Raw genomic sequence first — 26,052 nt, 5'->3', positions numbered from 1 at the left:
ATATGATTAATAGTATCAAAAGCATCGTATACATCTAAACTTACCAAAATAAAACATTGGCCATTACTAAAACCTGTTCTTATCATGTCAAACAAAGACAACAAAAGAGTCTCAGTATTGTGAAAGAAATCAAAAACCAAACCAATTTGGGTCTAAAATCTTAGTAAATCCAAGAAGTGTATCAGTTGTTCATAGTAACATAGTAGATGACGGCAGAAAACGACCTGCACGGTCCATCCAGTCTGCACAACAAGATAACTCATATGTGCCACTTTTTGTGTATACCTTACCTTGATTTGTACCTGTCTTTTTCAGGGCACAGACCGTATAAGTCTGCCGAGCACTATCCCTGCCCCCCAACCACCAGCCCCGCCTCCCACCACCGGCTCCAAGAAGTGTATCAGTTGTTCATATACCAATCTTTCCATCACCTTTTCCATAAATGGTAATGAAGAGATAGGTCTATAATTCTCCTCAACATTTAGATCAGCCTTAAGAGGTAGATTTAGGGAGAAGCTGGGACTTGTTTGAATAGAGGCAATTTTCAGTCTGCTAATCAAATAAATATTCAGATAAAATTAGGATAGGAAAAAAAGCTGTCCTAACTTTATCTGCAATGGAACAAAAAAAAAGAAGCAGACCTTATTGAAGAAAACACAGTCTTTGATAAGTTGTATTGATGCTCCCAGGATTTACAATCAGTTGCCCGACATGGCCATGTTTCACCAAAAGTACAGGCTGCATCAAGGGCATTAAGAACCCGTTGGTGCAAACATAAAAACTCCAACAACGTGGGTCAATGTCTTCCTGGGTCCATTTGAAACTGACCAGGAAGACATACATTGACTCCCATTGGTGTTTTTATGAGTTTTTATGTTTGCACCAACTGGTTCTTAATGCCCCTGAGCAGGGCCAGTCTTAGGCAAGGGAGACAGGGGTGACTGCACAGGGCCTCGCGCTCCCAGGGTGTCACAACTGTCAGGAATGGTGAGACCTTGGACCACAGCCAGAGCTTTGGCAGACAAATCACCGGGCCTAGCACAGGCAGGAATCAGAACAGACTGGACTAGGATAAACTAACAGACTCAACAAGGCAGGACAGAGGTAACTAAACACAATGGACAACACAAGAACCGGATCCAGATGAGGCAAGGAAAAGAAGGCAAAGGACCAGAACTGGAACCCAGACAGGACAAGGCAAGACTCAGAACTGGATTAAAACTGGGACTGGGACCCAGAAATGCAAGACAAGGCAAAACACGGAAGTAGATTAAAACTGGGTCCAGAAAAGGGCAAGAAAAGGACAAGGCAAGAACTGGATCCGGACAGGACTACACTGAAAGAGACAAGACAAAGCACAACTAGACAAGCAAGACAGGGTAGGAGCTAGGCAACAAGAATAACAGAAGCAAGACAATAGACAAGGCAGGGACAGGATTCTCGAACAGGCTTGGCTGGAATAAGATTCAGGATTCTCAAACAGGCTTGGCTGGAACAGGCTTGACTAGAACAGGATTCAGGATTCTTAAACAGGATTCAGGATTCTCAAGCAGGCTTGGCTGGAACAGGATTCTGGAATGGACTCAGCTTGGCTTGACTAGAACAGGATTCTGGAACAGACTCGGCTTGGCTTGACTGGAACAGGATTCTGGAACGGGCTTGGCTTGGCTGGAACAGGATTCTGGAACGGGCTTTGCTTGACTGGAACAGGACAGACTTGGCTTGGCTTGACTGGAACAGGATATTGGAACAGACTTGGCTTGGCTGGAACAGGATTCTGGAACAGACTTGGCTTGACTGGATCAGGATACTGAAAGGGACTTGGCTTAGCAGGAAACTGGGACAGAACTAGCTCAAACATAGAGCAGGAGCAGAACCTGGCTCAAACACACAACAGGAACAGAACTTGGTAGAAACAGAGCTCAATAGCCAGGAAGCAAACAAAGCAGGCAAAGGATTAAGCAGACTAAGGGAAGACAAACAAACAAAGAAGCATTGTGCTTACCAGCATCCACAGCTGGAAAGGGAAAGGCCAGGCAGACTGAGAGGCAGCAGACCCCAAGGGCAGGGTGTGGCTCTAGAGCCAGGCTTTCAGGATCAAGGTACAAAAGCAAACACACAGAAACAAAGCAAGTATAGAAACACAAGACTCAAAGAAACACAGAACAGACCTTCAGGAGCAAGATACTCAAGAACAAAGCCAAGCAGGGAACTGCTCTTAACAGGTAACACAAGATTAAAAGACCTCTTGCAAAGGCAACATAGGAAGCTCCCTGGGTCCTTATAAAGGAGTAGGCTGATGATGTCACAAGTAGGAAATGAAGCAGAAGCAGGGAGACCAAAGCGAGGCTTGGCTTACAGGAAGAACAACAATAGAGAAAAAGGCAGACTGGAGAGGTCACAGAGCTAGAAACAGAGAAACAGTAGGTCTGAACATAAGGGTACGGCCACAACCATGACACAGGGGCCCCGCGGTTCCTGCGTTGGTGGTCTTATTGCACCTTCAGAACCCCCCCCCCTCCGAGTCGGAACCCCCCCTGCCCTGCCCCACCCCGCAGCCTTGGCATTACCTAAAAGGGTGCTCTGAATTGGTATGTGGCTGGTAACCAGCAGTCCTTTTCATCAGAATCATCCAATTAGGAGTGCCCTTTTAGGCGCCAGACAGGCTCCCTACAACCAATCACACCTGCAGTTGTAACTCAGCCAGGTGAAAAAACTGTGGCTGAGGCTGGAGGCAGCTGTGATTAAATGTCGAACCTGAGTAACCCAGGCAGCTGGTGCTCTCTTCAGACAAATAAAGTTGGGTCAGCGGCCGCTTCCTTCCTCTCTGTGAAGACTGCGATCCTGTTGCAGCCTTAGCCCAGTTGTGCTTGGACACTGACTGCTGCTCCTGCTCCACACTTGTTTGGTAAGTTCCTAAAAATACTGGTCCAGCTAAGAAATCACTTTTCATTGCTTTTATAATGCTCCTTTCACTACTTGTTTGTAGCAATTCGTTATGAGAGAGGGAAAACAAAAAGGGGGAATAAATCATGATTCTTCTGTAGAAGGGGATATGTTAAGCGGTATGGTGCTAGGATGAGTGAGATTGCAGTTTAACTCCTTGCTAAACTATTAGGATTCCGAGGGATGATCCTATCTGGTGTGAGGTGTCTGCACTGAGATGTTGGTGAGGGAGACTCGTGACAAGGAGCAGGCTGGCAGGGCTGGCGATTGGGGGGGGGGGGGGGTATGTGTGATCCTGGCTGTACTGTGGTAACTTCCTGTTGCGAGCAGGAGTGAAAACAGAAAAGTGCATCTTTTGTTGTGTTCTTAGGCAGTTTTTAAAGTTGTAAAACTTTGTTGCTCCTCTCTTCCCTTAACTGAACTGTACAAAATCACTTTTTCTCTCTTTTCCTGGGTTGTACTTGGAGATAGCAGTGCAATATGCAAACACTATCTCGACTGGGTTCAACAGATGAACTAGATCATGCTGAGAACAAGAACCAATTGCATTCTTGTTTCCTTACCCCTAACTTTATCCTAGCACTGGTTTGAATCAGTGGCGTAGCTACGTGGGGCCATTGGCCCTGGACCCCCCTGCCAACGACCCTCTCAACCCCCCCTCCCGCCGCCAACCCTCCCCCGCCATGGGCTACCTTTGCTGGCGGGGGACCCCAATCCCCGCCAACCAAGGAGGTCCTCTTCTTCCCGAGAAGGCTTCGTTCTGTTTCTGACGTCCTGCACGTACAACGCCAGCAAAGGTAGGCAGGGGAGGGTTACCAGCGGGAGAGGGGGTCGAGAGGGTCATCGGCAGGGGTCGTCAAAGGTGGTGGCGGCGGCGGGGGGGGGGGGGTCGATAATGGCTGGGGGGGGTCGGCGGCACTGAGGGGGGGGCTAAAATGTGCCCCCTCACCTCGGCCTCTGGACCCCCCTCCTGCCGAAGTCTGGCTACACCCCTGGTTTGAATATCAGCCAGCAATTGCGTTATAGAAAATTGGCATAAAGTCTGTATTTATGACCTTACTTTAGGCACAAGCACTTACGCTAGCTCAATGGCTGATGTAAATATTCGCACCTACCTGTCTGCAGTTGGGCATGTAAATGCTAGTAATGCGAAAAACTGCTAGGCACACCCTTGACCTGCCCATGCCCCTGCCCCCTTGCAGTTGTACACTCTGGATTTTACATGCACAATCTATAGGGAAAGGGAAGTGGGACTTGATATACAGCCTTTTTGTGGTATTTTGCAACTACATTCGAAGCGGTTTACATATATACAGGTACTTATTTTGTACCAGGGGCAATGGAGGGTTAAGTGACTTGCCCACAGTCACAAGGAGCTGCAGTGGGAATTGAACCCAGTTCCCCAGGATCAAAGTCCGCTGCATTAACCACTAGGCTACTCCTCCACTCCTGACTATGACTAATTAGTGCCAATGAAGACTGATTATAGGCAATAATTGGCCATTAATGCCCTTATTCAATAACTTGCATGTGCAAGTTTGCATGCAAAGAGGGTCTTTTACTATGCTGCGCTTGCATTTTTAGCTCACAGTAGAAATCAGCTGATGGTAAATGCTGAGATGCCCATTACATTCCTATGGGTGTCTCGGCGTTTACCACCAGCTGATTTCTACCGCAAGCTAGTAATGCTACCGTGGCTCAGTAAAAACACCCCTAATTGTTAAGTTGGGTGAGTAATTTTATAGAATTGAAGGTACAGGTAAATGTTAGCACATAAAGTATATGCATACGAAGGTCGTATCTGGACTTCACCGGTAGGGGGGTCCAGAGCCGAGGTGAGGGGGCACATTTTAGCCCCACCCCCAGCGCCGCCACCACCGCCGCCATTGCCACCGCCCCCACCAGAACCACCTCCGTGGCCCGCCCGACAACTGTCTCGACCGCAGCCGACCCTCCGCCCGCTGTCGCCTACCTTTGCTGGCGGGGGATTCCAACCCCCGCCAGCCGAAGCCGTCTTCCTTCATTGTTTCTTCTTTCTGAGTCTGACTCTGACGTCCAGCACGTACACAATGTGCAGGACGTCAGACCTGCACGTTGTGTACGTGCAGGACGTCAGAGTCAGACTCAGAAAGAAGAATCAAACAGCGAAGGAAGACTGCTTCAGCTGGCGGGGGTTGGGGTCCCCCACCAGCAAAGGTAGGCGATGGCAGGTTGACAGCAGGAGGGGGGGTTGCAAGGGCCGTCGGTAGGGGGGCCAGGGCCAAATCTATGGGGGCCCTGGCCCCCGTGGCCCCATTACAGATACGCCCCTGATGCATATGCATATATTTGGAAAGGATTGATAAAGAATGCAAGTGAAGTGTGACTCTGCCCCAACCTGGAGAATGGGTAGCACCTCCCTGAATATCACATCACTATGAGTGAGCCCTCCCAAGCCTAGAAAGTACTTTGTGTTCATGTACCGAACTCAAAAATTCCTCAGTGGAGTCCTAGGAGGTCTCCACACACTGTAATACAGACATAATATGCATACATTTATGTGTGCATATCTTCTTTTAATGCCCTGGCTTAGGCACCATAAATGAAAATAAATAGTGATATCAACACATGCCAGCTGCTGTAGTTCTAGTCAGGATGCAGTAACTGGGCAAGAGGGTCAGGAAAAGCTGTTAATCACTCAAGCATAACTTAAGCAACTTACAGCTTTTTAAAAAAACTTTTTTCTTAAAGAAAGAAAGTTATGTGCAATGAAAACGGAAACAGCCTAGAGTCATGTCACCTGTCACATCAGACAACTTGAAATTTTCTCTGAGGTATGGCTGATGGGTTCAAATAAAAGTCAAGCATACATCTAATCACCAGCCAAAAAAGGAAAAGGGAAAAAATACAAAATGATTATTATGCTCAACTTTACCTCTTTGTTTAAACTCATTTGTAAAAGTGTAATATCAGTTTTAGCTGTACTGAATTTAAGGGGAATTCGAAACTGTCAAATGGAACTTGCTGGTTATGTATAAACAGCTGTACCATATACTTTTCCTCAAATTTTAATAAGATATAAAGTGTTGCTCTCTCACTGTGGAAAGGTAAGACAGAAAGGGGTCCTTTTACCAGGCTGCAGGAAAAAGGGCCCTGTGCTAGTGGCAGGGACTGTTTTTCCTACAAGCCAGGGCCCTTTTTACCGCAGAGGGTCAAAAGACCCCAGGCATACATGACCATGCAGTAAGATAACAGTAGTCAAGTTTTGTTAAGACTAAAGATTGGACTAAGATATGAAAAACTGGTTTTGAGAAAAAGGGTCTTAATCTCTTTAATTTCCAAAGTGTGTGGAAAACGCTTGAGACCACATTAGAGATTTGAGTTTCAAAGGAGAGAAATTGGTTGATTTTCATTGTGGAGTTTAGAGGATAGATAACATTGTCAATTGTGAAACTTTTAATTGATGTGGGATGGTAGTGATTAGTTAATATAAGGAATTTGGTTATCTCGGTATTAAGATATATAAAATTAGTTTAGCAATCACATTGATGAATTCATGGGCTTCCAATTTCAAATTAAAACTTAATACTGAGTTAACCAATTCTCCAATTCCTTGGAGAAAGGGATATATATGGTGACATCATCAACAGTTGCATATATATTGGAAATCCATTTTTCCCCAATAGATAGCCAAAGGGAGACATCATGATCTTGAATAAGATATGGGATAAAGAAGATCCCTATGGAACTACACATATTCAATGGTAAGGCCTGCTGAATATGTCCCCCTGTCCTGCTGATCAAGGTTAAAGTGGTCAGCAGCCTTTTCTGCCTGCTTAAGCCTTTTGAATGTGGACCCCTCATCTTCTTTCAATATTTTGGAATTGGAGTTCTTGATCAAGAATGAGTAGCTAGGTTATTTTTTTTTTATATATATTTCGATTTAGCTCATATCTTTTCAATAGTAGCTCAATGTGAATTATATTCAGGTACAGTAGGTATTTCCATGCCCCCAGAGGGCCAATGTTAGCCACCAAATACACACACAGGTTTTTGAATACTAGCAAAGAGTGACTATACACCCATTCTGCACCTGGACTAGATTGCTACACACACTATAACTTAGACCAGTTCCTTATCTTTTGCTTAACTATACAAAGAACTTGCCTTGAGTTTAGCCAACCATCAAATTTTCCCAACTGACTCTGTACCGCGCATCTTGTTCCCATCATCAATTTGCTTTTGGTCCCTCAGCTATATGGTAAGCTGTATTGTAGAAATCTTTAGCATCATATCTGTTAGTTGAATGTTCTAATGCATGCTTATTAGGTGTATCATTAATATTGTGTTAACGCTGTATTATATCTCTGGTATTTGAATTCCAGTGCTGTTAAACTTGATACTGTTTCACGGTAGGTTTCAATTTACTGTTTTCAAGTTTACCTCATTTATTGTATTTAGTTTATTCTTGGTTATTTTACTATTGTTACACTGTTAACAAAATTGTAAGTTTTATATTAAACTGTACCTGCTGTACAACACCTTGGGCAAATCTCTTCATAAAGGTGGTTAATAAATCTCAATAAATAAATAAATAGAAAAGGCTTGTGTCATTGGTGCCAATAATTGCAATTTATGCATGTGAGTGCTATGAACTGTTCTATGAGGTATTCACCAAAGGGGGTATACATGTGGGTGGAGCATGGACATGTGCCAAGTGATGCGTGAACTTATAACCTAACCTAACATAACATCCAGTCTTGTATCCTGCTAACACCTTATAGTTCAAAACGGGTAACAGAGTAAAGAGGTAGAGCAATCATCTGGGGAAAAAAGAAAATCAAGTTAAACTTAAAAACTTGCCTTGTAGAATACATTTCCAAAACAACAAGGTCTCAACTTTCTTCCTAAACATCAAATAGGAGTGAGAGAATACGAGCATCTCAGCAAATTCCTTCCAATGCCTAGCAGATATCAGTCATGCATGTTGCATGGTGCACTTATGCACACCGACTTATGCCTGTCATTGACCTGCCATAACTAAGTTTCAGTGCACCAATACGCCTTACTCTATCATGCTTTAATGGCTAAGTGCAATCCATTGAGGCATCTAAATCAAGTCACTAAGTTATAGAATTACTCCCTAATTTTGTACTTGAGGCAGCGGAGGGTTAAACGACTTACCCAAGATCACAAGGAGTAGCAGAAGGTCTACCAACATTGCCAATGCACTGGGAATAAACTGAGAAGCATGGCAGCACCAAAACTTAGCAGACCGGTCCAGGAAAGAAAGACACTCTAAAATGAATAGCAATAATAATGTTAATTGGGGAAAGCATGCAAAGCATGGCTCATAGGAATTTTTCCAACCTCTTGACACGTGCATTCATGTATCTGTGTATTTAAGCGACTGCGGATGGTAGTTTTTGCAGGAGTGGAGCAGTTTGCGGAGTGGTGGGGCAATTACAAGGGGTAGTTTTAGACTGGGGCAATTTGCAAGGTAGAGCAGTTGCAGGGATGGTTTTGGGGGTGGGGAAGTTGCAGGGGACAGATTGTGGGCTGTAGGGTAGTTGCACGGTTAGTTTATTTGGTGGTGGAGCACTTGCAAAGGGACCACACTCCCTCAAAGTTGCATGCACTGGAATTTAAGGGCACAATGTATAGAATACTGACTAAGGGCAGTTATGCATGTAACTGCTAATTGGGGCCAATTAATGCTGATTAAGTCCAATTATAGCCTATTATTGCTCATTAATATTATCAGCTCATTATTAAATTATGTGCACAACTGACCTTATTCTATAAATTGCATGTGCAAATTTTCACACGTCAATTTGGGCGTACAACCTTATAGAATTAAGGGGTCAGTGTCTTTCAAGTTTCTCATTTTTACTTTTCTCCCGATTGACATTTACATTCCCTGACCAGGTTTACCTCCACTTTATCGTCTCCTGTTTTTTTTTTGGGGGGGGGGGTGTTCTGTTCACTTTTGTCCTGAGCCTCCCTTTTCCCTATCCCCATGCTTCTCTTGTTTACTCAACATCTTGACCTATGGTAGCACTTTTCAACTGGTGTGAGCTGCACACTGATGGACCACTAATGGGTGCGCCTACATATTCCCCCTCCCCCCAGAATTAAAAATACCTTTTTCTGGCAGGACCCTCTAAGCCCCACCGGCTGAAGACATCCCCCACTGGATCACCCCTAGTCCATGTGAACACTGGGAAAGTCAGTGGTGCATTTCCACGTGCTGATACTGGTACTCCCTGTTCACCTCTGCAGACTTCCCACAACTGCTCCTACACCCAAAAACTATCTCTCTGCAACCGCCCCACCACCCAATAAACTAATCTTGCAACTACCTTAATCAGCCCACAAGCTTTCCCCTGCAACTTCCCCACCCCCAAAACCATCCCTGCAGCTGCCTCACCTTGTAAATTGCCCCCAATCCAAAACTACTTCCTGCAATTGCCCCACCACCCAGCAAACTGCTCCGCCTACAAAAACCACCATCCACAGTTTTCATACGAATGCCAGCTTAACTGAAGATGTGCGCTGTCGCCGGATGGGTCTTTACTATCATCCCCCAAACGCGGGCACAGTAACAGGAAGCATTACACGTTTTGTACTATGAAGCAGTCTGTTACTCTGCTCATCCAGAATTGCACAGCTGCGAGTAACCGAAGGAGTTCCCCCATTGCTGCTGAAAGCCTCCCCCCCCCCCCCGCCACTTCTGACTAGGTTGCCTTCCCTGCTGTTGCTGACACTGCAACACTAACTCAAAACCTTCTCCACAGCCATTACCACAGCTGACTGGGAGAAGCCCCCCCCATTGCTGCTGATTTTATAGCTCCCTTCCCCCATTGCTGCTGGCTGACACCGACAGTGCCCCCTAGCTCCACTGTGCCTGCTGCCAGAGCCTGAAGATCTCCCAACCCGTGTTGCAACAGCTGCTCAGGAGGAGGGCAGGTAAAAATGACTGGCATCTGCTTAATGCCTGTGGAGATGGGAAGTATAAGAAATTTTTACCAATGAGGAGGCTATGAGAGAAAAGTAGTGCCTGTTGTGCTTTTGGGGAACAGAGAATAGTGTTACCTGTGGAGGGTAGGAACGAGGAGAAAAACGTGCTGCCAGTAGTGGAGGGGCCAAGAGAAAAAATGATGGGGGAGAAAAAAACAGGGGGGGGGTGTGTGTGTGAAGGAGAGACAGGCTGGCTGTGTGATTTGGGAAGACAGAGAGAAAAGGCACTGTGATGCCATGTGCTCTGGAGAGGCAAAGAGAGAGGGGGGGGGGGGGGGGGGGGGAGAGACAGGCTGGCTGTGTGATTTGGGGAGACAGAGAAAAAAGGCACTGTGATGCCATGTGCACTGGAGAGGCAAAGAGAGGGGGGGGGGGAGAGACAGGCTGGCGGTGTGGTTTGGGGAGACAGAGAGAAAAGGCACTGGGATGCCATGTGCTCTGGAGAGGCAAAGAGAGAGGGGGGGGGGGGGGAGAGACAGGCTGGCTGTGTGATTTGGGGAGACAGAGAGAAAAGGCACTGTGATGCCATGTGCACTGGAGAGGCAAAGAGAGAGGGGGGGGGGGAGAGACAGGCTGGCTGTGTGATTTGGGGAGACAGAGAAAAAAGGCACTGTGATGCCATGTGCACTGGAGAGGCAAAGAGAGGGGGGGGGGGAGAGACAGGCTGGCTGTGTGATTTGGGGAGACAGAGAGAAAAGGCACTGTGATGCCATGTGCTCTGGAGAGGCAAAGAGAGAGGGGGGGAGAGACAGGCTGGCTGTGTGATTTGGGGAGACAGAGAGAAAAGGCACTGTGATGCCATGTGCTCTGGAGAGGCAAAGAGAGAGGGGGGGGGGGGAGAGACAGGCTGGCTGTGTGATTTGGGGAGACAGAGAGAAAAGGCACTGTGATGCCATGTGCACTGGAGAGGCAAAGAGAGAGGGGGGGGGGGGGGGGAGAGAGACAAGCTGGCTGTGTGTTTTGGAGGGATGGTGAGTGGGTAGGGACACGCGTGCTGGTTATATATGTATTTGTAGGGAACAGAGAGAGAGTGGGCATGCTGGCTGTGTGTCTTGGGGAGATAGTGTATGTAAGCGTGTCTGTAAGTGGAGCAAAAAAAAGGACATTCTGGATGGGTGTGTAAATGAGTGAGGCAGAGAACAGGTTATGCTGGCTGTGCTGGTGGTGTGGGGGGTGGGGGGGACAGGTAAAATTTGGCTTGGTATAACAGGAGAATCAAGCAACTTGACAGTGTGCCCTGAGAAAATGGTTGAGAAGCAGTGCTCTAATGTATCGGGTAGGACACCTGCAGGGAGAGGCATAGAGTGCTCCGAACAATGAGAGCCTTTCACTGAACTTGGAAAGGAGGGAGGAGCAAAAATGAACTCTGAAGGGAGAGAGGAGTGCCTCAGGGAGAACCACCCCAATCAAATGACAGCACCAGTGCTAGACTCACCTTTTTAAGAAGTTAAACCCAAAAAGAACCACTTGAAAGGCAAGGAAATGGGATGGGGAGTGGAGGAGGAAATACCTTTTCCAATTTGTGATTATTCAGTCTGATTCTCAAAGTACTGAATCTTGTTTGTTGATGCAATTAAAATAATCTCACACGCATATGACAACAGATAAAAATCAAATCTAAGTGTGTTAGAGAGAAAGATGTACGGATGGATAGAATGGACTTATGATCTGCTTCTGCTGGGGATATAGAATCCTTACATGCAGCAAAATTAACCTGCATGGACATTAAATTTGTATAGATAGCACTGGTAATGGTGAAAAGGACTATTCTTTTAATGTTGGGTGGGGGAGGAACCACCCAATTATAAAGTGTGGCTGAACCAAACGAATTACATAAGCCATTGTGAGTTGTCAGATAAGAGCCAAAAAAACTAAGCCGGAGTGGAAGTATTATAGGCAACTCTGGGAACAATTCCAGCAGGTGTGGGAGATGGAAATGCTCGATGGAAAGGAGTAGTAAATACTGAGTAAAGAAGAAAGGATAAGCTGTTCGCCAGTTATTCCTTTTCAGTAGATAGGGAAAAAGGAAGGGACAGGAAGAAAGGGAGTTGGGTAGGTAAGTATGGAAGAGAGTGACTGTAAAGGTGCAAGTGATTTTTGAGAAAAAACCCTAAAAAGATGAGTGGTACAGGAGAGTGGCTTAATAAACAGGGGAGTTAGTGCAGTAAAAAGTTTTTTTTTATAACAAACACCTTGAAAACAGAGATTGTACATAAATGAAAGCCAACTGCATGAGAGCCATTTTAATAAAGATAAACATCTAGTGCACTTGTTTGCTTATTATATCTTTTGCAAAATTAATGAACATTTTATAACAATTTTGTCCCATTGATAGAAGCCTTCATTCTGAATATGTGCCTTACCTGTGACAGCTATTGTTTTCAGATACCTGTTTTGCCACATTTGTCACATTAATAATATTAACAATGTATATAATTAGAAGAGCACTGTATAGCCAAGGGGTTCTCTAATGCACCTGATAGATTAAACTGATATCTTCCAGAGCTATCATATTTGTCCTACTATGTGGTTTGCATTCATAATTTTGGGGAAAAAAAACATTTGATTTTCTTGTATAGATTGCTAACCTGTTTTACCTGGAGGGAAAATCTTCTTTCCTTGAAATTTGAGTTAGGGCTTGTCATGAAAAAGTGATGTTCACTATCCAGTCCACGTGTCCCATTAGACACAGAAGAATTTCTCCTCAGGGCTAGAAAGCATCAATATTAGTAACCTGCAGATAGATAAATGAACAGATATCATAGTATTGCCATAAAAAGAGAATCACTATACTGTTTGGGCTTTTTTAGAGAATAGGAGAGCTATTCACTGATTACTACGGTTAATTGTTCCAGTTCTTAGCTGCCAGTATGAATAATAATATAGAAGTCTGATTTCACTTTTTTGAGAGGGTCAGAACAAACAATGGAAGGGTAAGGGAAAGGGGATGGGACTTAATATACTACCTTTCTTTGGTTACAATCAGAGCAGTTTATGTACTTATTTTGTACCTGGGGCAATGGAGGGTCAAGGGCCCCTATTACAAAGTGGTGGTAAGTCCAACGCAGGCTTACCACTCGCTAAAAGAAAGTACCACTGGGCTACTGCAGCAGCCTGGCAGTAGTTCCCACCCCTAGCGCACCATCATATCTGGTGTTCCGAAATATATTTATCTTTGTAGCGCCGGTGTGCACCTGATGTTAATTGTGCAGTGCCGTATGCTGCCCGGTTACCATTGGGTTAGTGCAGGAGCCCTTACCGTCACCTCAATATGTGGCGGTAAGGGCTTCCCCCAAAATGGCAATGTGGCGAGTGCTTCACTTGCCTCACGACCATTTCTTCAAGAAAAGAAAGACCTACCTTTCACCTGCTCCAGTAAAAGGGGGCCTCGGCATGCATCAAAAACACATGCCAATGCCAGCCCTCTTTTGCCGCAGCTTGGTAAAAAGGGCGCTAAGCAACTTGCCCAGAGTCACAAGGAGCTGAAGTAGGACTTGAACCCAACTCCCCAGGATTAAAGTCCTTTGCATTAGCCACTAGGCTACTCCTCCACTCTGGGAAGCATATACCATTAAACCAGGACCATGTCTTGCAGGCACCCACTACCCAAAGATTTCACCATTACCTAAGGAAGCTATGATATGCAAAAAATTAATCCCTTCCATAGTAAATTATTATTATTATTATTAGCATTTGTATAGCGCTACCAGATGCACGCAACGCTGAACACTTGATACAAAGAGACAGTCCCTGCTCAAAAGAGCTTACAATCTAAATAATACAGACAGACAAGACAGTAAATAATGTTAATTGTTTATAGTCTATTCAAATTTGCTGTACAGCCATATTTGAGACTCAAGTCAAGGAGGTTTACAATTCAATAAGATCAATGGGAATAGAATGCCATAAATAAAAAGGATAGATATCAGTCTTTCAGAGCAATAAGGACTCGCTCACACATACAATAGCCCTCAATCACAGTATCTCCACTTCCATTTCTGCAGTGCTCCAGTCTCTAACATTATAATAATTTAATGTGCTCATATTCAATAACTGAATTAGGCCAATACTAGGGGGGAGCAAAACTAGCTTCTTGTTAGCCGCTTAGAACCGAGAGGTCATAGTGGCATATAAAACAGTGTGTTATGTTATGCTATATTATGTTACTGCTTCACTTACCATCTCCTTTTGTGGTGGTGGTAATTGCAGCAGTGCTATGAACTGTTTTAAGACCTTTTGAGATATTTTTTTCTTAGTGATTTCAATTGATATGGAGTGACAAACATCTCAGGACTCAATCCTGACTCCCCAGGATCGCACGCCACACCCCAAACCATCCTCCAGTAGGCCAAAATTAGGTAATGGAAAATGTCTTAGGGCCTGCTACAGCCAGTGATAAAGTTGGGACTAAGGTTGACACAGGTGTAAGGTCTATTCAAGTTGCTACCTAGTTCACTGGGGGGGAGGTGGAGAAACGCAGGACTGCAGTCTCTCTTTCCTCTCCCTTCTCACAAATCATGGCTGTAGGGCATCTGGGAGTGGGGCCGTTCCCGAGCTGACTCATGAGGCCAGACATTGCCCTGCCAGGTCCTGGGGTCAGGCCAGTCACTCAGTTGGCGAGGAGATGGCCAAGACAAATATCTGAGATACATATGCAGAGAATATGGCCGCTGCATGTAAATGTTTCTGATAGATTTCTGCACCAGCTCCTGAACAAGTGAGGGGCCGGCTGGCCTGCCCCCGAGGACCTGACAGGGCAATATCTGGCCTCTGGACTCAGCTTGGGAAGGGCCACATTTTCAGATGGCCTACAACAATGAGCTCAGCCAGTGGCCCTCCAGGGATTAGGAGAAAGATTTGAAGGTGAAATGAACAAAAGAAGTTATCCCCCAATACACCTAGTTACCTAGACTTGAGAATACAAAGCAGATCACATTAGCAGCATAGTGGGTCACAGTATGGGGCAGACTGCCCACCTCAGCACCATTACACTCTGTAGCCATCTGTCCTCTGGGGGTTCACAATCTTTCCAGTATCCTGTACTGATGCTGCCAACAGATATATGGTCTGAGGGAAAGCTGGGGTTGATGGGGCTGTATGGTCTGTGACATTAACATTGGTACAAACCTAGCATGCTGGTCTCTGTCTCTCAATTCAGAAAAGACTTAAAAACCTACTTATTCAAGAAATGTTATGGTTAAATGTATTCATAACTGATGTTTTCCATACTGTTATGTAATTCTATAACTCACCTGTAATTTGTCCTAACTGTTACATGTAAGCCACATTGAACCAAAACTATGTTTTTGGATAATTGTGGGTTATAAGAATGAATGAATAAATGAATAAATAAATAAATAATGTTCCCATCACAGGTGTCTCTTTCCAAAGATCCAAGGTAGACATTTGAACTGCTGGCCCCAGGTAGGGAACCACATCTTCTGATGTTGACCACAATTCTCCTATTCTAAGCATTTCCCTATCTTTTCCTGACAGCTTGTGGCAGGAGACCAGCCCCATAACCCCCCCTTCACCCTGCAGCCCCACACCCTTTTGACAGACTGCATAGAGCTCCTCAGATTTAAGGTGTGTTGTCTTGCACTAGCCATCCAGCTGGTACCAACCAGCAGGTGTGCATAGGCACTAGCTAGACTATACTTTACTCTCTGTTCTGCCTGCTTCCTTGCCCACAACTACCATGGCTGAGGGCTTTAGAAGATGCACAAACAGCTGCTTCATATCTATTATTGATATATTTATTTGCAGCATTTGTATCCCACATTTTCCCACCTATTTGCAGGCTCAATGTGGCTTACATTATGCTTCCCTTCACCCACGATCTCTTCATCTCCCATTCCCTTCAACTGCTCGCCCTAACTGAAACCTGGCTCACCCCTGACGACTCTGCCTCAATCGCAGCCCTATGCCACGGAGGTTATCTTTTCTCCCATTCGCCCCGCCCAGTTGGCCGGGGTGGCGGCGTCGGGCTACTACTTTCGCCCTCCTGCAGTTTTCAACCTCTCCACCTACCTCAGTCTCACTGCTTCTCATCCTTTGAAGTTCACTCCATCCGTCTATTCCACTCACTGCCACTCAGAGTTGCAGTCATTTACCGCCCCCCTGATAAATCCCTCCCTTCCTTCCTTACCGACTTCGATGCCTAGCTGTCCGTTTTTCTTGAGCCCTCATCCCCATCCCTCATTCTTGGTGACTTCAACATTCACACTGATAACCCATCTGACTCATATGTTTCTCAGTTCCTCACTCTTACCTCCTCCTTCAAACTCCAACTGAGCCCCACCACCCCTACTCACAAATCTGGCCACTGTCTTGATCTCGTCCTCTCTTCTACTTGCTCATCCTCCAATTTCTGCATTTCAGCTCTTCCTATCTCTGTCCATCACCTAATCACATTCACACTTCAGCACCCTCCCCCTCAATCTCGCCCAACACTAACTACTACGTCCAGAAATCTCCAGGCTGTTGACCCCCCACCTTATCCTCTAGTATCTCTGATCTCCTCCCTTCCATCATGTCCTCCAAATCTGTTGACAAAGCTGTCTCCACTTACAATGCCACTCTCTCCTCTGCTCTAGACACCCTTGCACCGTCCATCTCCCGTCCCACAAGGCGTACCAATCCCCAGCCCTGGCTGACCCCTTGCACTCGTTACCTTCGCTCCTGCGCCCGTTCGGCTGAACGCCTCTGGAGGAAATCTCGCACCCATACTGACTTCATTCACTTCAAATTCATGCTATCCTCCTTCCAATCCTCCCTATTCCTCGCTAAACAGGACTATTACACCCAACTGACTAATTCCCTCAGCTCTAACCCACGTCGTCTCTTCGCCACCCTCAACTCCCTCCTCAAAGTGCCCTCCGCTCCCACCCCCCCTCACTCTCTCCCCAATCTCTGGCCGACTACTTCCTTGACAAGGTCCAGAAGATCAACCTCAAATTCACCACCAAATTTTCTCCTCCTCTTCATCCTATAACCCACTCTCTCAACCAACCTACCCAGGCCTACTTCTCCTCTTTTCCTGCTATCACCGAAGAGGAAACCACCCATCTCCTCTCCTCCTCGAAATCCACCACCTGTTCCTCAGACCCCATCCCCACCAACTTACTTAACACCATCACTCCTACTATCACCCCCACCATCTGTCATATCCTCAACCTATCTCTCTCCACTGCAACAGTCCCGGACACCTTCAAGCATGCTGTGGTCACACCACTCAAAAAACCATCACTTGACCCTACCTGTCCCTCCAACTACCGCCTCATTTCCCTCCTACCCTTCCTCTCCAAAATACTTGAACGCGCCATTCACAGCCGCTGCATTGATTTCCTCTCCACTCATGCCATCCTCGATCCGCTTCAATCCGGCTTTCGCCCCCTACACTCGATAGAAACGGCACTATCTAAGGTCTGCAATGACCTGTTCCTCGCCAAATCCAAAGGTCACTACTCCATCCTCATCCTCCTCGACCTATCCGCTGCTTTTGACACTGTCAATCACAACCTACTTCTTGACACACTGTCCTCCTTTGGGTTCCAGGGCTCTGTCCTCTCCTGGTTCTCCTCTTATCTCTCCCATCGTACCTTCAGAGTACACTCTCATGGTTCGTCCTCCTCCCCTATCCCGCTCTCTGTTGGAGTTCCTCAGGGATCTGTCCTTGGTCCCCTTCTTTTTTCAATCTACTCCTCTTCCTTAGGCTCCCTGATCTCTTCTCATGGTTTCCACTATCATCTTTATGCTGACGACACCCAGCTTTATCTCTCCACACAGAAATCACTGCGGAAACCCAGGCCAAGGTATCAGCCTGCTTATCCGACATTGCTGCCTGGATGTCCAACCGCCACCTGAAACTGAACATGGCCAAGACTGAACTTATTGTTTTCCCACCCAAACCCACTTCTCCTCTCCCTTCACTCTCTATCTCAGTTGATAACACCCTCATCGTCCCCGTCTCATCTGCCCACAACCTCGGTGTCATCTTCGACTCCTCCCTCTCCTTCTCTGCGCATATCCAGCAGATAGCCAAGACCTGTCACTTCTTTCTCTATAACATTAGCAAAATTCGCCCCTTCCTCTCCGAGCACACCACCCGAACTCTCATCCACTCTCTCATTACCTCTCGCCTTGACTACTGCAACCTACTCCTCACCGGCTTCCCACTTAGCCATCTATCCCCTCTTCAGTCCATTCAGAACTCTGCCGCACGTCTTATCTTCCGCCTTAACCGATATACTCATATCACCCCTCTCCTCAAGTCACTTCACTGGCTTCCGATCAGATACCGCATACAGTTCAAGCTTCTCCTACTCACCTACAAATGCACTCGATCTGCAACCCCTCCTTACCTCTCTACCCTCATCTCCCCTTACGTCCCTACCCGTAACCTCCGCTCTCAAGACAAATCCCTCCTTTCAGTACCCTTCTCCACCACTGCCAACTCTAGGCTTCGCCCTTTCTGCCTCGCCTCACCCCATGCTTGGAACAAACTCCCTGAGCCCATACGCCGGGCCCCCTCCCTACCCATCTTCAAATCATTGCTCAAAGCCCACCTCTTCAATGTCGCCTTCGGCACCTAATCACTACACCTCTTCTCAGGAAATCTCAACTACCCCAACTTGACATTTCGTCCTTTAGATTGTAAGCTCTTCTGAGCAGGGACCGTCCTTATTCGTTAATTTGTACAGTGCTGCGTAACCCTAGTAGCGCTCTAGAAATGTTAAGTAGTAGTAGTAATGGCGATCGCCATTCCGGAATGAGAAATACAGAGTATTATTGCATTTAAGTACAGAAAATATAGGATAAGTTATAAGTTATTTACAGCAATGGTGGATATTTGATGGGAGGGAAGGAAACAAACTAGATTCAACTAGGGGGATATATGCATGAGGTGGAAAAGGAACTGTTATACACATGTCTGTTATCTCACAATAGCAACCAGTCAGGTAGTAAGCAGAATGTGTCCTTGGCCATAGCAGAGACTAGAATTTACTCTGTGTTCAGTAGGCCAGATGGCAGGGCAGGGGATAGTGTAGGAACCATCCAGGAGCACCTGCAGGGGAGAAAGAGCAGGAACAGTTACTTAAGGAACCCACTCTCCCCCTGAACATGAGGGACAAGATAAGGATAATGTTAAAAGAAGCTGGAATTCTGATGCTTATGGGGGTCAGTGAACTTTTTAGGGAATTACAATACATAAATAAAATGGCCCCACACTGTGGAGAAGCATACCATAAGATTCTGTTTGCTGATGATGTGTTAGTGACTTTGTCCAATCCAGAAGAATCAGTGCCCCAGGTGCTGCAAGTTCTGAGTACCTATGGCCTGGTGTCTGGCTTTAAAGTTAACATGGCCAAATCAGAGATATTGAATCTGATGGTCCCAGGACCTAGGACCTGTGGAGGGACATAATCGAACGGGACCGGCCATCTATTTGGGCAACCATCTCTAAGGGCGGCCCCGGAAAGCAGTGTACCCAACAGTATTATCGAAAGAAGATGGCCGGCCATCTTTTGTTTCGATAATATGGTCGGGGCCCGCCAAATCTCAACATTTCGGCCGGCGTTAGAGATGGCCAGCGTTAGAGATCGCCTCCATTGGTTTTTGCCGATAATGGAAACTAATGGCGGCCATCTCAAACCCGGCCAAATCCAATGCATTTGGTCATGGGAGGAGCCAGCATTTATAGTACAGTGGTCCCCCTCACATGCCAGGACACCAACCGGGTAACCTAGGGGGCACTGTAGTGGACTTCACAAATTGCTCCCAGGGGCATAGCTCCCTTACCTTGGGTGCTGAGCCCCCTAAACCCCCCCAACACACACTACCAACAACTGTACAAAACTACCATAGCCCTTATGGGTGAAGGGGGGCACCTAGATGTGGGTATAGTGGGTTTCGGGTAGGTTTTGGAGGGCTCCCATTTACCACCACAAGTGTAACAGGTGGGGGGGGGGGATGGGCCTGGGTCCGCCTGCCTGAGGTCCACTGCAGCACCCACTAAAACTTCTCCAGGGACCTGCATACTGCTGTCATGGAGCTGGGTATGGCATACAGGCTGGCACAAAAATGTTAAAAAAATTTTTTTGGGGTGGGAGGGGGTTGGTGACCACTGGTGGAGTAAGGGGAGGTGATCCCTGATTCCCTCCGGTGGTCATCTGGTCAGTTGGGGCACTTTTTTGAGGCTTGGTCCTAAAGATAAATGGACCAATTGAAGGTGGCCAAGAGCTCGTCAGAACCGGCCTTCTTTTTTCCATTATCGAACGAAGCCGGCCATCTCGCAACCACGCCCCCTTCCCGCCTTCTGTACCCTTTCGAAACGTCCTCTTTAACTTTGGCCGGCCTTGCAACGGAAAGCAGTAGAAGCCAGCCAAAATCGGTTTTCGATTATACCGATTTGGCGGGGTTTAGGAGATGGCCGGCCATCTCCCGATTTATGTCGGAAGATGGCCGTCCTTCCCCTTCGAAAAAAAGCAGGTTAGTCTCTCAGTTACACTCTAAATTCCCATTTAAATTCTTCTTGAACAATTTCCTATTTGGGGGTTTATTTAGTGGCAGATATTTCTGCACTATATGAAGCTAATTATCTCATCAGGCTTCATGCATTGATGGACAAGCTAAATAGATTGAAGGGGCTTAACATTTCATTGTTTGGGAGGGTGCAGGCTGTCAAAATGTCATTGTTGCCCAAATTAATATACTTATTTATGGCCCTGTCCATCTCTTTGCACAAACACTTTTTGCAATGACTTAATCATAGGTTTTTCTGCTGTTATTTGGAACAAATGTCCCCTTCCCCCTGGTACAGCAGTCTATATTGTGGGAATTTCCGACGATAGGAGGTCCCTAATTTCCAACATTATTACACAGCAGCACAATTATGCCTACTAAGTGAATGGGTACAGAGTTCCAATTCCAAAAATGGATGGAGCAGCACCCTAGGGGAAATACCCCACTATGGTCAGTCCCCTGCCTACTTGACCGGGAATTAAGAGAATTTTTAGCCTGGGCTTCATCAATCATTAGATTTCCTCTCCATACTTGGTATCGGACCTGAAAGTGTTTTTCCCACTGTAGACAGATCTTCTTCCATACAGCTATACAATGTGCACCAGCATTTGGGGTGGGAGGTCAGGACTGTTCTCTTTGTGTCACCTTCTCAAGCAGGGATAGTGTGGGAGGGCCTCATTGATAGCACTTCCATGTGTGGTACAGGTTCTCAAGTAGGTGGGGGATGGGGTAAGAAGGCATACCAGGGTACGAGCTGATAGGCTGGTTTTCAGGGGTCATGTCACAACAGTTCAAAATCCAGCAGCATCAGGGGCAGAGAAACTGAAATACCAAACATAAAATCAAACATTCAAGTATATGTGGAATGAGTGAATGCAGATATGAAAATCACATTAAAACTCCAAACCACCAATATTTCAATATAAAAGTAAGAAAAGCAAACAATCAAAAAAACTCCAAACCATAAATAAAACATATATAAACAAACACAGTTTAGTCATATACCCCCAGATTCTATATAGCGTGACTTAAGTTGTGCATGCAAATCCAGTCATATTCAGGATTTGCGCACACAACTTAATTAGTTAAGACAATCAGCACTGATAATTGCCAATCAACAAAACAATTATTGATACTAATTGGCATTAATTAGAATTTACACACACAACTGTCTAAGCATATTCTGTAAAGTGATGCGCATAAATTCTAGTGCTCATAGCTGAAAAGGGGCATGACCATGGGCGTGGTATGGGTGGATCATAGGCATTTCTAAAATCTACGTGCATTGTTATAGAATACACCTGGTCTGTGTTTAATTAAGGGGGTCTTTTACTAAGGTGTGCTAGCATTTTTAGCTCGCGCTAGATATCAGCTGGTGCTAAACGCTGAGACAAACTTAGCATTTAGCACCAGCTAAAAACACTAGCACACCTTAGTAAAAGACCCCCTTAGTCACAGTTATTTACACCTAGTTTTAGTTAGCATAAATGTCCCTGACTAAATTTTGTTGTGCGGATGGCCGATCGGAGTATGCTATAAACTGCATTGAAATTTAGGCATATTCTATAAAGTATATTGTTTATACATGGATTGTTTAGGTGTGATTAATAGAATCTATCCCATAATAACTAAAATCACTTATTTAAATCAATCAATAAATAGATAAATTACATCAATATAGTAAGAGCAAATTGTACCAAATCAATAAACAAATAGGAGGGAATGGCTTACCCAGCTGGTATAAAACCTCAAACTTCACCAGAACTAGTCAGAACTGATTAAAAAAAAAAAAAAAAGAAGTCAAATAGCACTGGATTATAAAAATGTTCACATAAAACATGGAAGATAAAACAATAAATGCTGGGAATAAATATAAAGATGAAAACAAAGACATAGGAAAATTTCACTTACATATTCCTCCTCCTGGGTTCATTTGGAAAAATACTCAGACAAGCTTGCTGTGGCAGCCTTACTTATATGTTCTAGTTATGTCCTAAATACATAATTAGTTCCCAGACATTTGAAAATAAATTAACACCTTCTTTTTAATAGATACACCTTAAAATATGATGGCAAATAGCTTTAATTTATACTATTCACAGCTTTTAAGAATTTTAAATCAGTGCTGTTGTCGCGTCTCTCGCGCTTGCCGCGCTCTCGAGGACCTTGGCATACCTTCAGGCTTCTTCCCCGGGAGCACGGGGTTTGTGAGTCCATAGGCCACTACCGTGGAGCGGCAGTGGCAGGCAAAATCACCTTCCAGGTAGAGATGAAACAAGACTGGCCCGGAACCCCGGACTGGAGTTCTACACCGGAACACTCGGAACTGGAACGCACCGGACGGGTGCGCACTGGAGTGGGGCCCGCTGGACTGGACACACTGGAGTGGCCCCACTGGACTGGAACATACAGGAGTGAAACCCGCTGGACTGGAACACACTGGAGCGGAACCCGCGGAACTGGAACACCCTGGACCTAGGCTTCACCTACACTTGACTGCCTTTCTCCGAGGGTTGAGCCCTCAGGTTCTGGCAGCCGGTAGGACTTACAGGAACAGCAGGAATGAAGATCCAGGAGTGCCCCCTGGCACCTAGGCGAAGGCAAGGCAGACGAGCAGGGACTGTCCGGGTTCTGGCAGTCGGCAGGATTCAACACAATGACTAGTAAACTGTACCCAGGCTAATAGGAACGCTATACCCAGGCAAACCAGTCATACACAGGAACATACACAGAGCAAACTCAGGAGACTTGGAAGGCTATACACCAGCTAACAACTAAGCTGTGCCCAAGCTAACAAGTCATGCACTGGAAACAAACGCAGAACACTAGCAAAGCTTTACACAGGCTACAAGCCAGACGGTGCCTAAGCTGGCTAGTCTGTCACTAGGAACCAACACAGAGAACTAGCAGAGCTATGCACAGGCTACAAGCCAGACGGTGCCTAAGCTGGCTAGTCTGCACTAGGAACAAACACAGAGAACTAGCAGAGCTATGCACAGGCTACAAGCCAGACGGTGCCTAAGCTGGCTAGTCTACACTAGGAACAATCACAGTCTTGGGATAGTGGCTAGCAAGGGCGGCTAGTCTAACACTAGGAACAAACACAGAGAACTAGCAGAGCTATGCACAGGCTACAAGCCAGACGGTGCCTAAGCTGGCTAGTCTACACTAGGAACAATCACAGTCTTGGGATAGTGGCTAGCAAGGGTGGCTAGTCTAACACTAGGAACAAACACAGTCTTGGGATAGTGGCTAGCAAGGGCGGCTAGTCTAACACTAGGAACAAACACAGTCTTGGGATAGTGGCTAGCAAGGGCGGCTAGTCTAACACTAGGAACAAACGCAGAGAACTAGCAGAGCTATGCACAGGCTACAAGCCAGACGGTGCCTAAGCTAACTAGTCATGCACTGGAAACAAACACAGAGAACTAGCAGAGCTATGCACAGGCTACAAGCCACACGGTGCCTAAGCTAGCTAGTCATGCACTGGAAACAAACACCGAGAACTAGCAGAGCTATGCACAGGCTACAAGCCACACGGTGCCTAAGCTAGCTAGTCTAAACAAACATAGAACACTAGCAAAGCTATACACAGGCTACAAGCCAGACGGTGCCTAAGCTAGCTAGTCTAACAAACATAGAAACTCACACAGAGCAAACGCTGAAACTGTGTACAGAGCACTCTATACACCAGGACCTTTAGATGAGATGCAAAGGCCAGGACTGTAGTCTTCAAGTGATTAATAAAGCCCTTCAACACCAGAGCCACAGCTGCAGCAATCACCTTGCAACCAAACAGAGGCTTGACACACAGAGCAGTCATCCCATAGGAAGGAACAGCGGGAGCCATCTTGGATACTGGCAAAGAGGAAGAGGCGGCAGCCATCTTGGAAGAGGCATAGCCCACACAGGTGAGGTTCAGTAGGGCAATCAGCACACAGAGCCAGAGAGAACCTAAGACAGACACAGACACAGAGACAGAGACAAGCAGAAGCCAGCACAGACACTGACTCCCAGAAACAGGGTAAGTCTGAGGGTTGTCACGGCCACAGACGGGACAGCTGTCTTCATGAAACAGTATGTGGCAGCTCTATAAAGGCTGCTCATGCATCAGGAAAAACAGATTCCAATACTTCAGAAAAAAAAAAGGTTTCTAAATAATCCTGAGATGTCTGCCACTCCATATCATTTGAAATTGCTAAGAAAAAATACCTCAAAAGGTCTTAAAACAGCGTGAAAGTGAAAAAAAGTGGAGAAAAGCATTGTGATCAACTTTATGTATTCGAATTACATTAGTGTGTTTGACTGACATCAACAGTGCATTCCAACCATGGAAGAACCCTCAAAGTACTGAAACATTCATAAAAAATGTGAGGAACATCTTTTAAAGATCTAAAAAGGGGCTAAAACATCTCAAATACATAAAATAAATGTGCCTGCATGGTCATAAATTAATAAAATGCAGATATTTAAAGCTCAACGAAAAATCCAGGTATGACATCTCTCCAATCAGAAATTTCTAAACTAAAACCATGGTATACATTATACAGTTCAACCACTCAAGGAAGTTTGCATAATTAGTTTGCGGGTGTCTCCCCAATATTGAACAATTATACAAATAGGAACCTCAAATCTCCAGATAGGGAAAAATACAAATATATTGAAAAACCACTATCTATTTAGGAGTCCATTAATATCATTGGTTCCAGTAAGGAAAAAAAAAGGGGTGAAACCAATCAAATGCATAAACTCACTATGAGTGAGAAAAACGAATGATTTAAAAAACCTTCCGTTTTTTCCTTGCGAATCACCTAATGGGGGGGCACCAAACACCAAACTAACACAGACTGTACCCGACTCAAATGAAAAATGTAGACTGCACAGGACCACCCCTTGTTCAAAACCCCCCAAACCAGTCAGTCCCCACTACCAACCCTGAGAACCATCAAGGTGCGATCTAAAAGACCAACAGTACTTAACTTCAGGGTATGGTGGATCCAAAACACACAGGGTTGAGGTAGGGGCTTAATGAATGAATATAATGCAAGGAACAAAAACAAGAACTAACCACAGAAGATATATGAGTATGCAAGGTTAACTGGCTATCCAAGGTAACACCAAGATACTTTATGGTGCTGACCTAAGCTAAAGGAGTAGAATAGAGGCAGGGGGCCTCAACATGTCCTAAAGTTTTTCCATGGTGCCTTTTCAGATCATGAGGATATCATCAATGTATCATCTTCATAGGATGATATGTTCACCCCATGGTTCTCACTCAAAACATGTTTCAAACTCTGCTACATAAAGATTTGCGACAGAGGGTGCCGTGGTGGCACCCGTGGCAGTCCTTTTGATTTGTTGTAAGATGCACCATCCAAGCAGAAAAAATTCCTCTTCAGGACTATGGATGCTAGCTCTACCACAAATTCCACAGGTATGTGGGGACATGCATGCTCTCCAATCAATGTATCTCTTATCACTTAAATGGCTTCAGTTTTGTGTACAATGATTCTATGTCTAGTGTGACCAAAAGGATTTCACCTTCCACCTGTATTTTTCTAAGGGTGGTGATGATCTCTGCAG

This window comes from Microcaecilia unicolor, chromosome 12, assembly GCF_901765095.1.
Source record: "Microcaecilia unicolor chromosome 12, aMicUni1.1, whole genome shotgun sequence".
Lineage (NCBI taxonomy): Eukaryota > Metazoa > Chordata > Amphibia > Gymnophiona > Siphonopidae > Microcaecilia > Microcaecilia unicolor.
Note: the sequence above shows the minus strand (reverse complement) of the source record.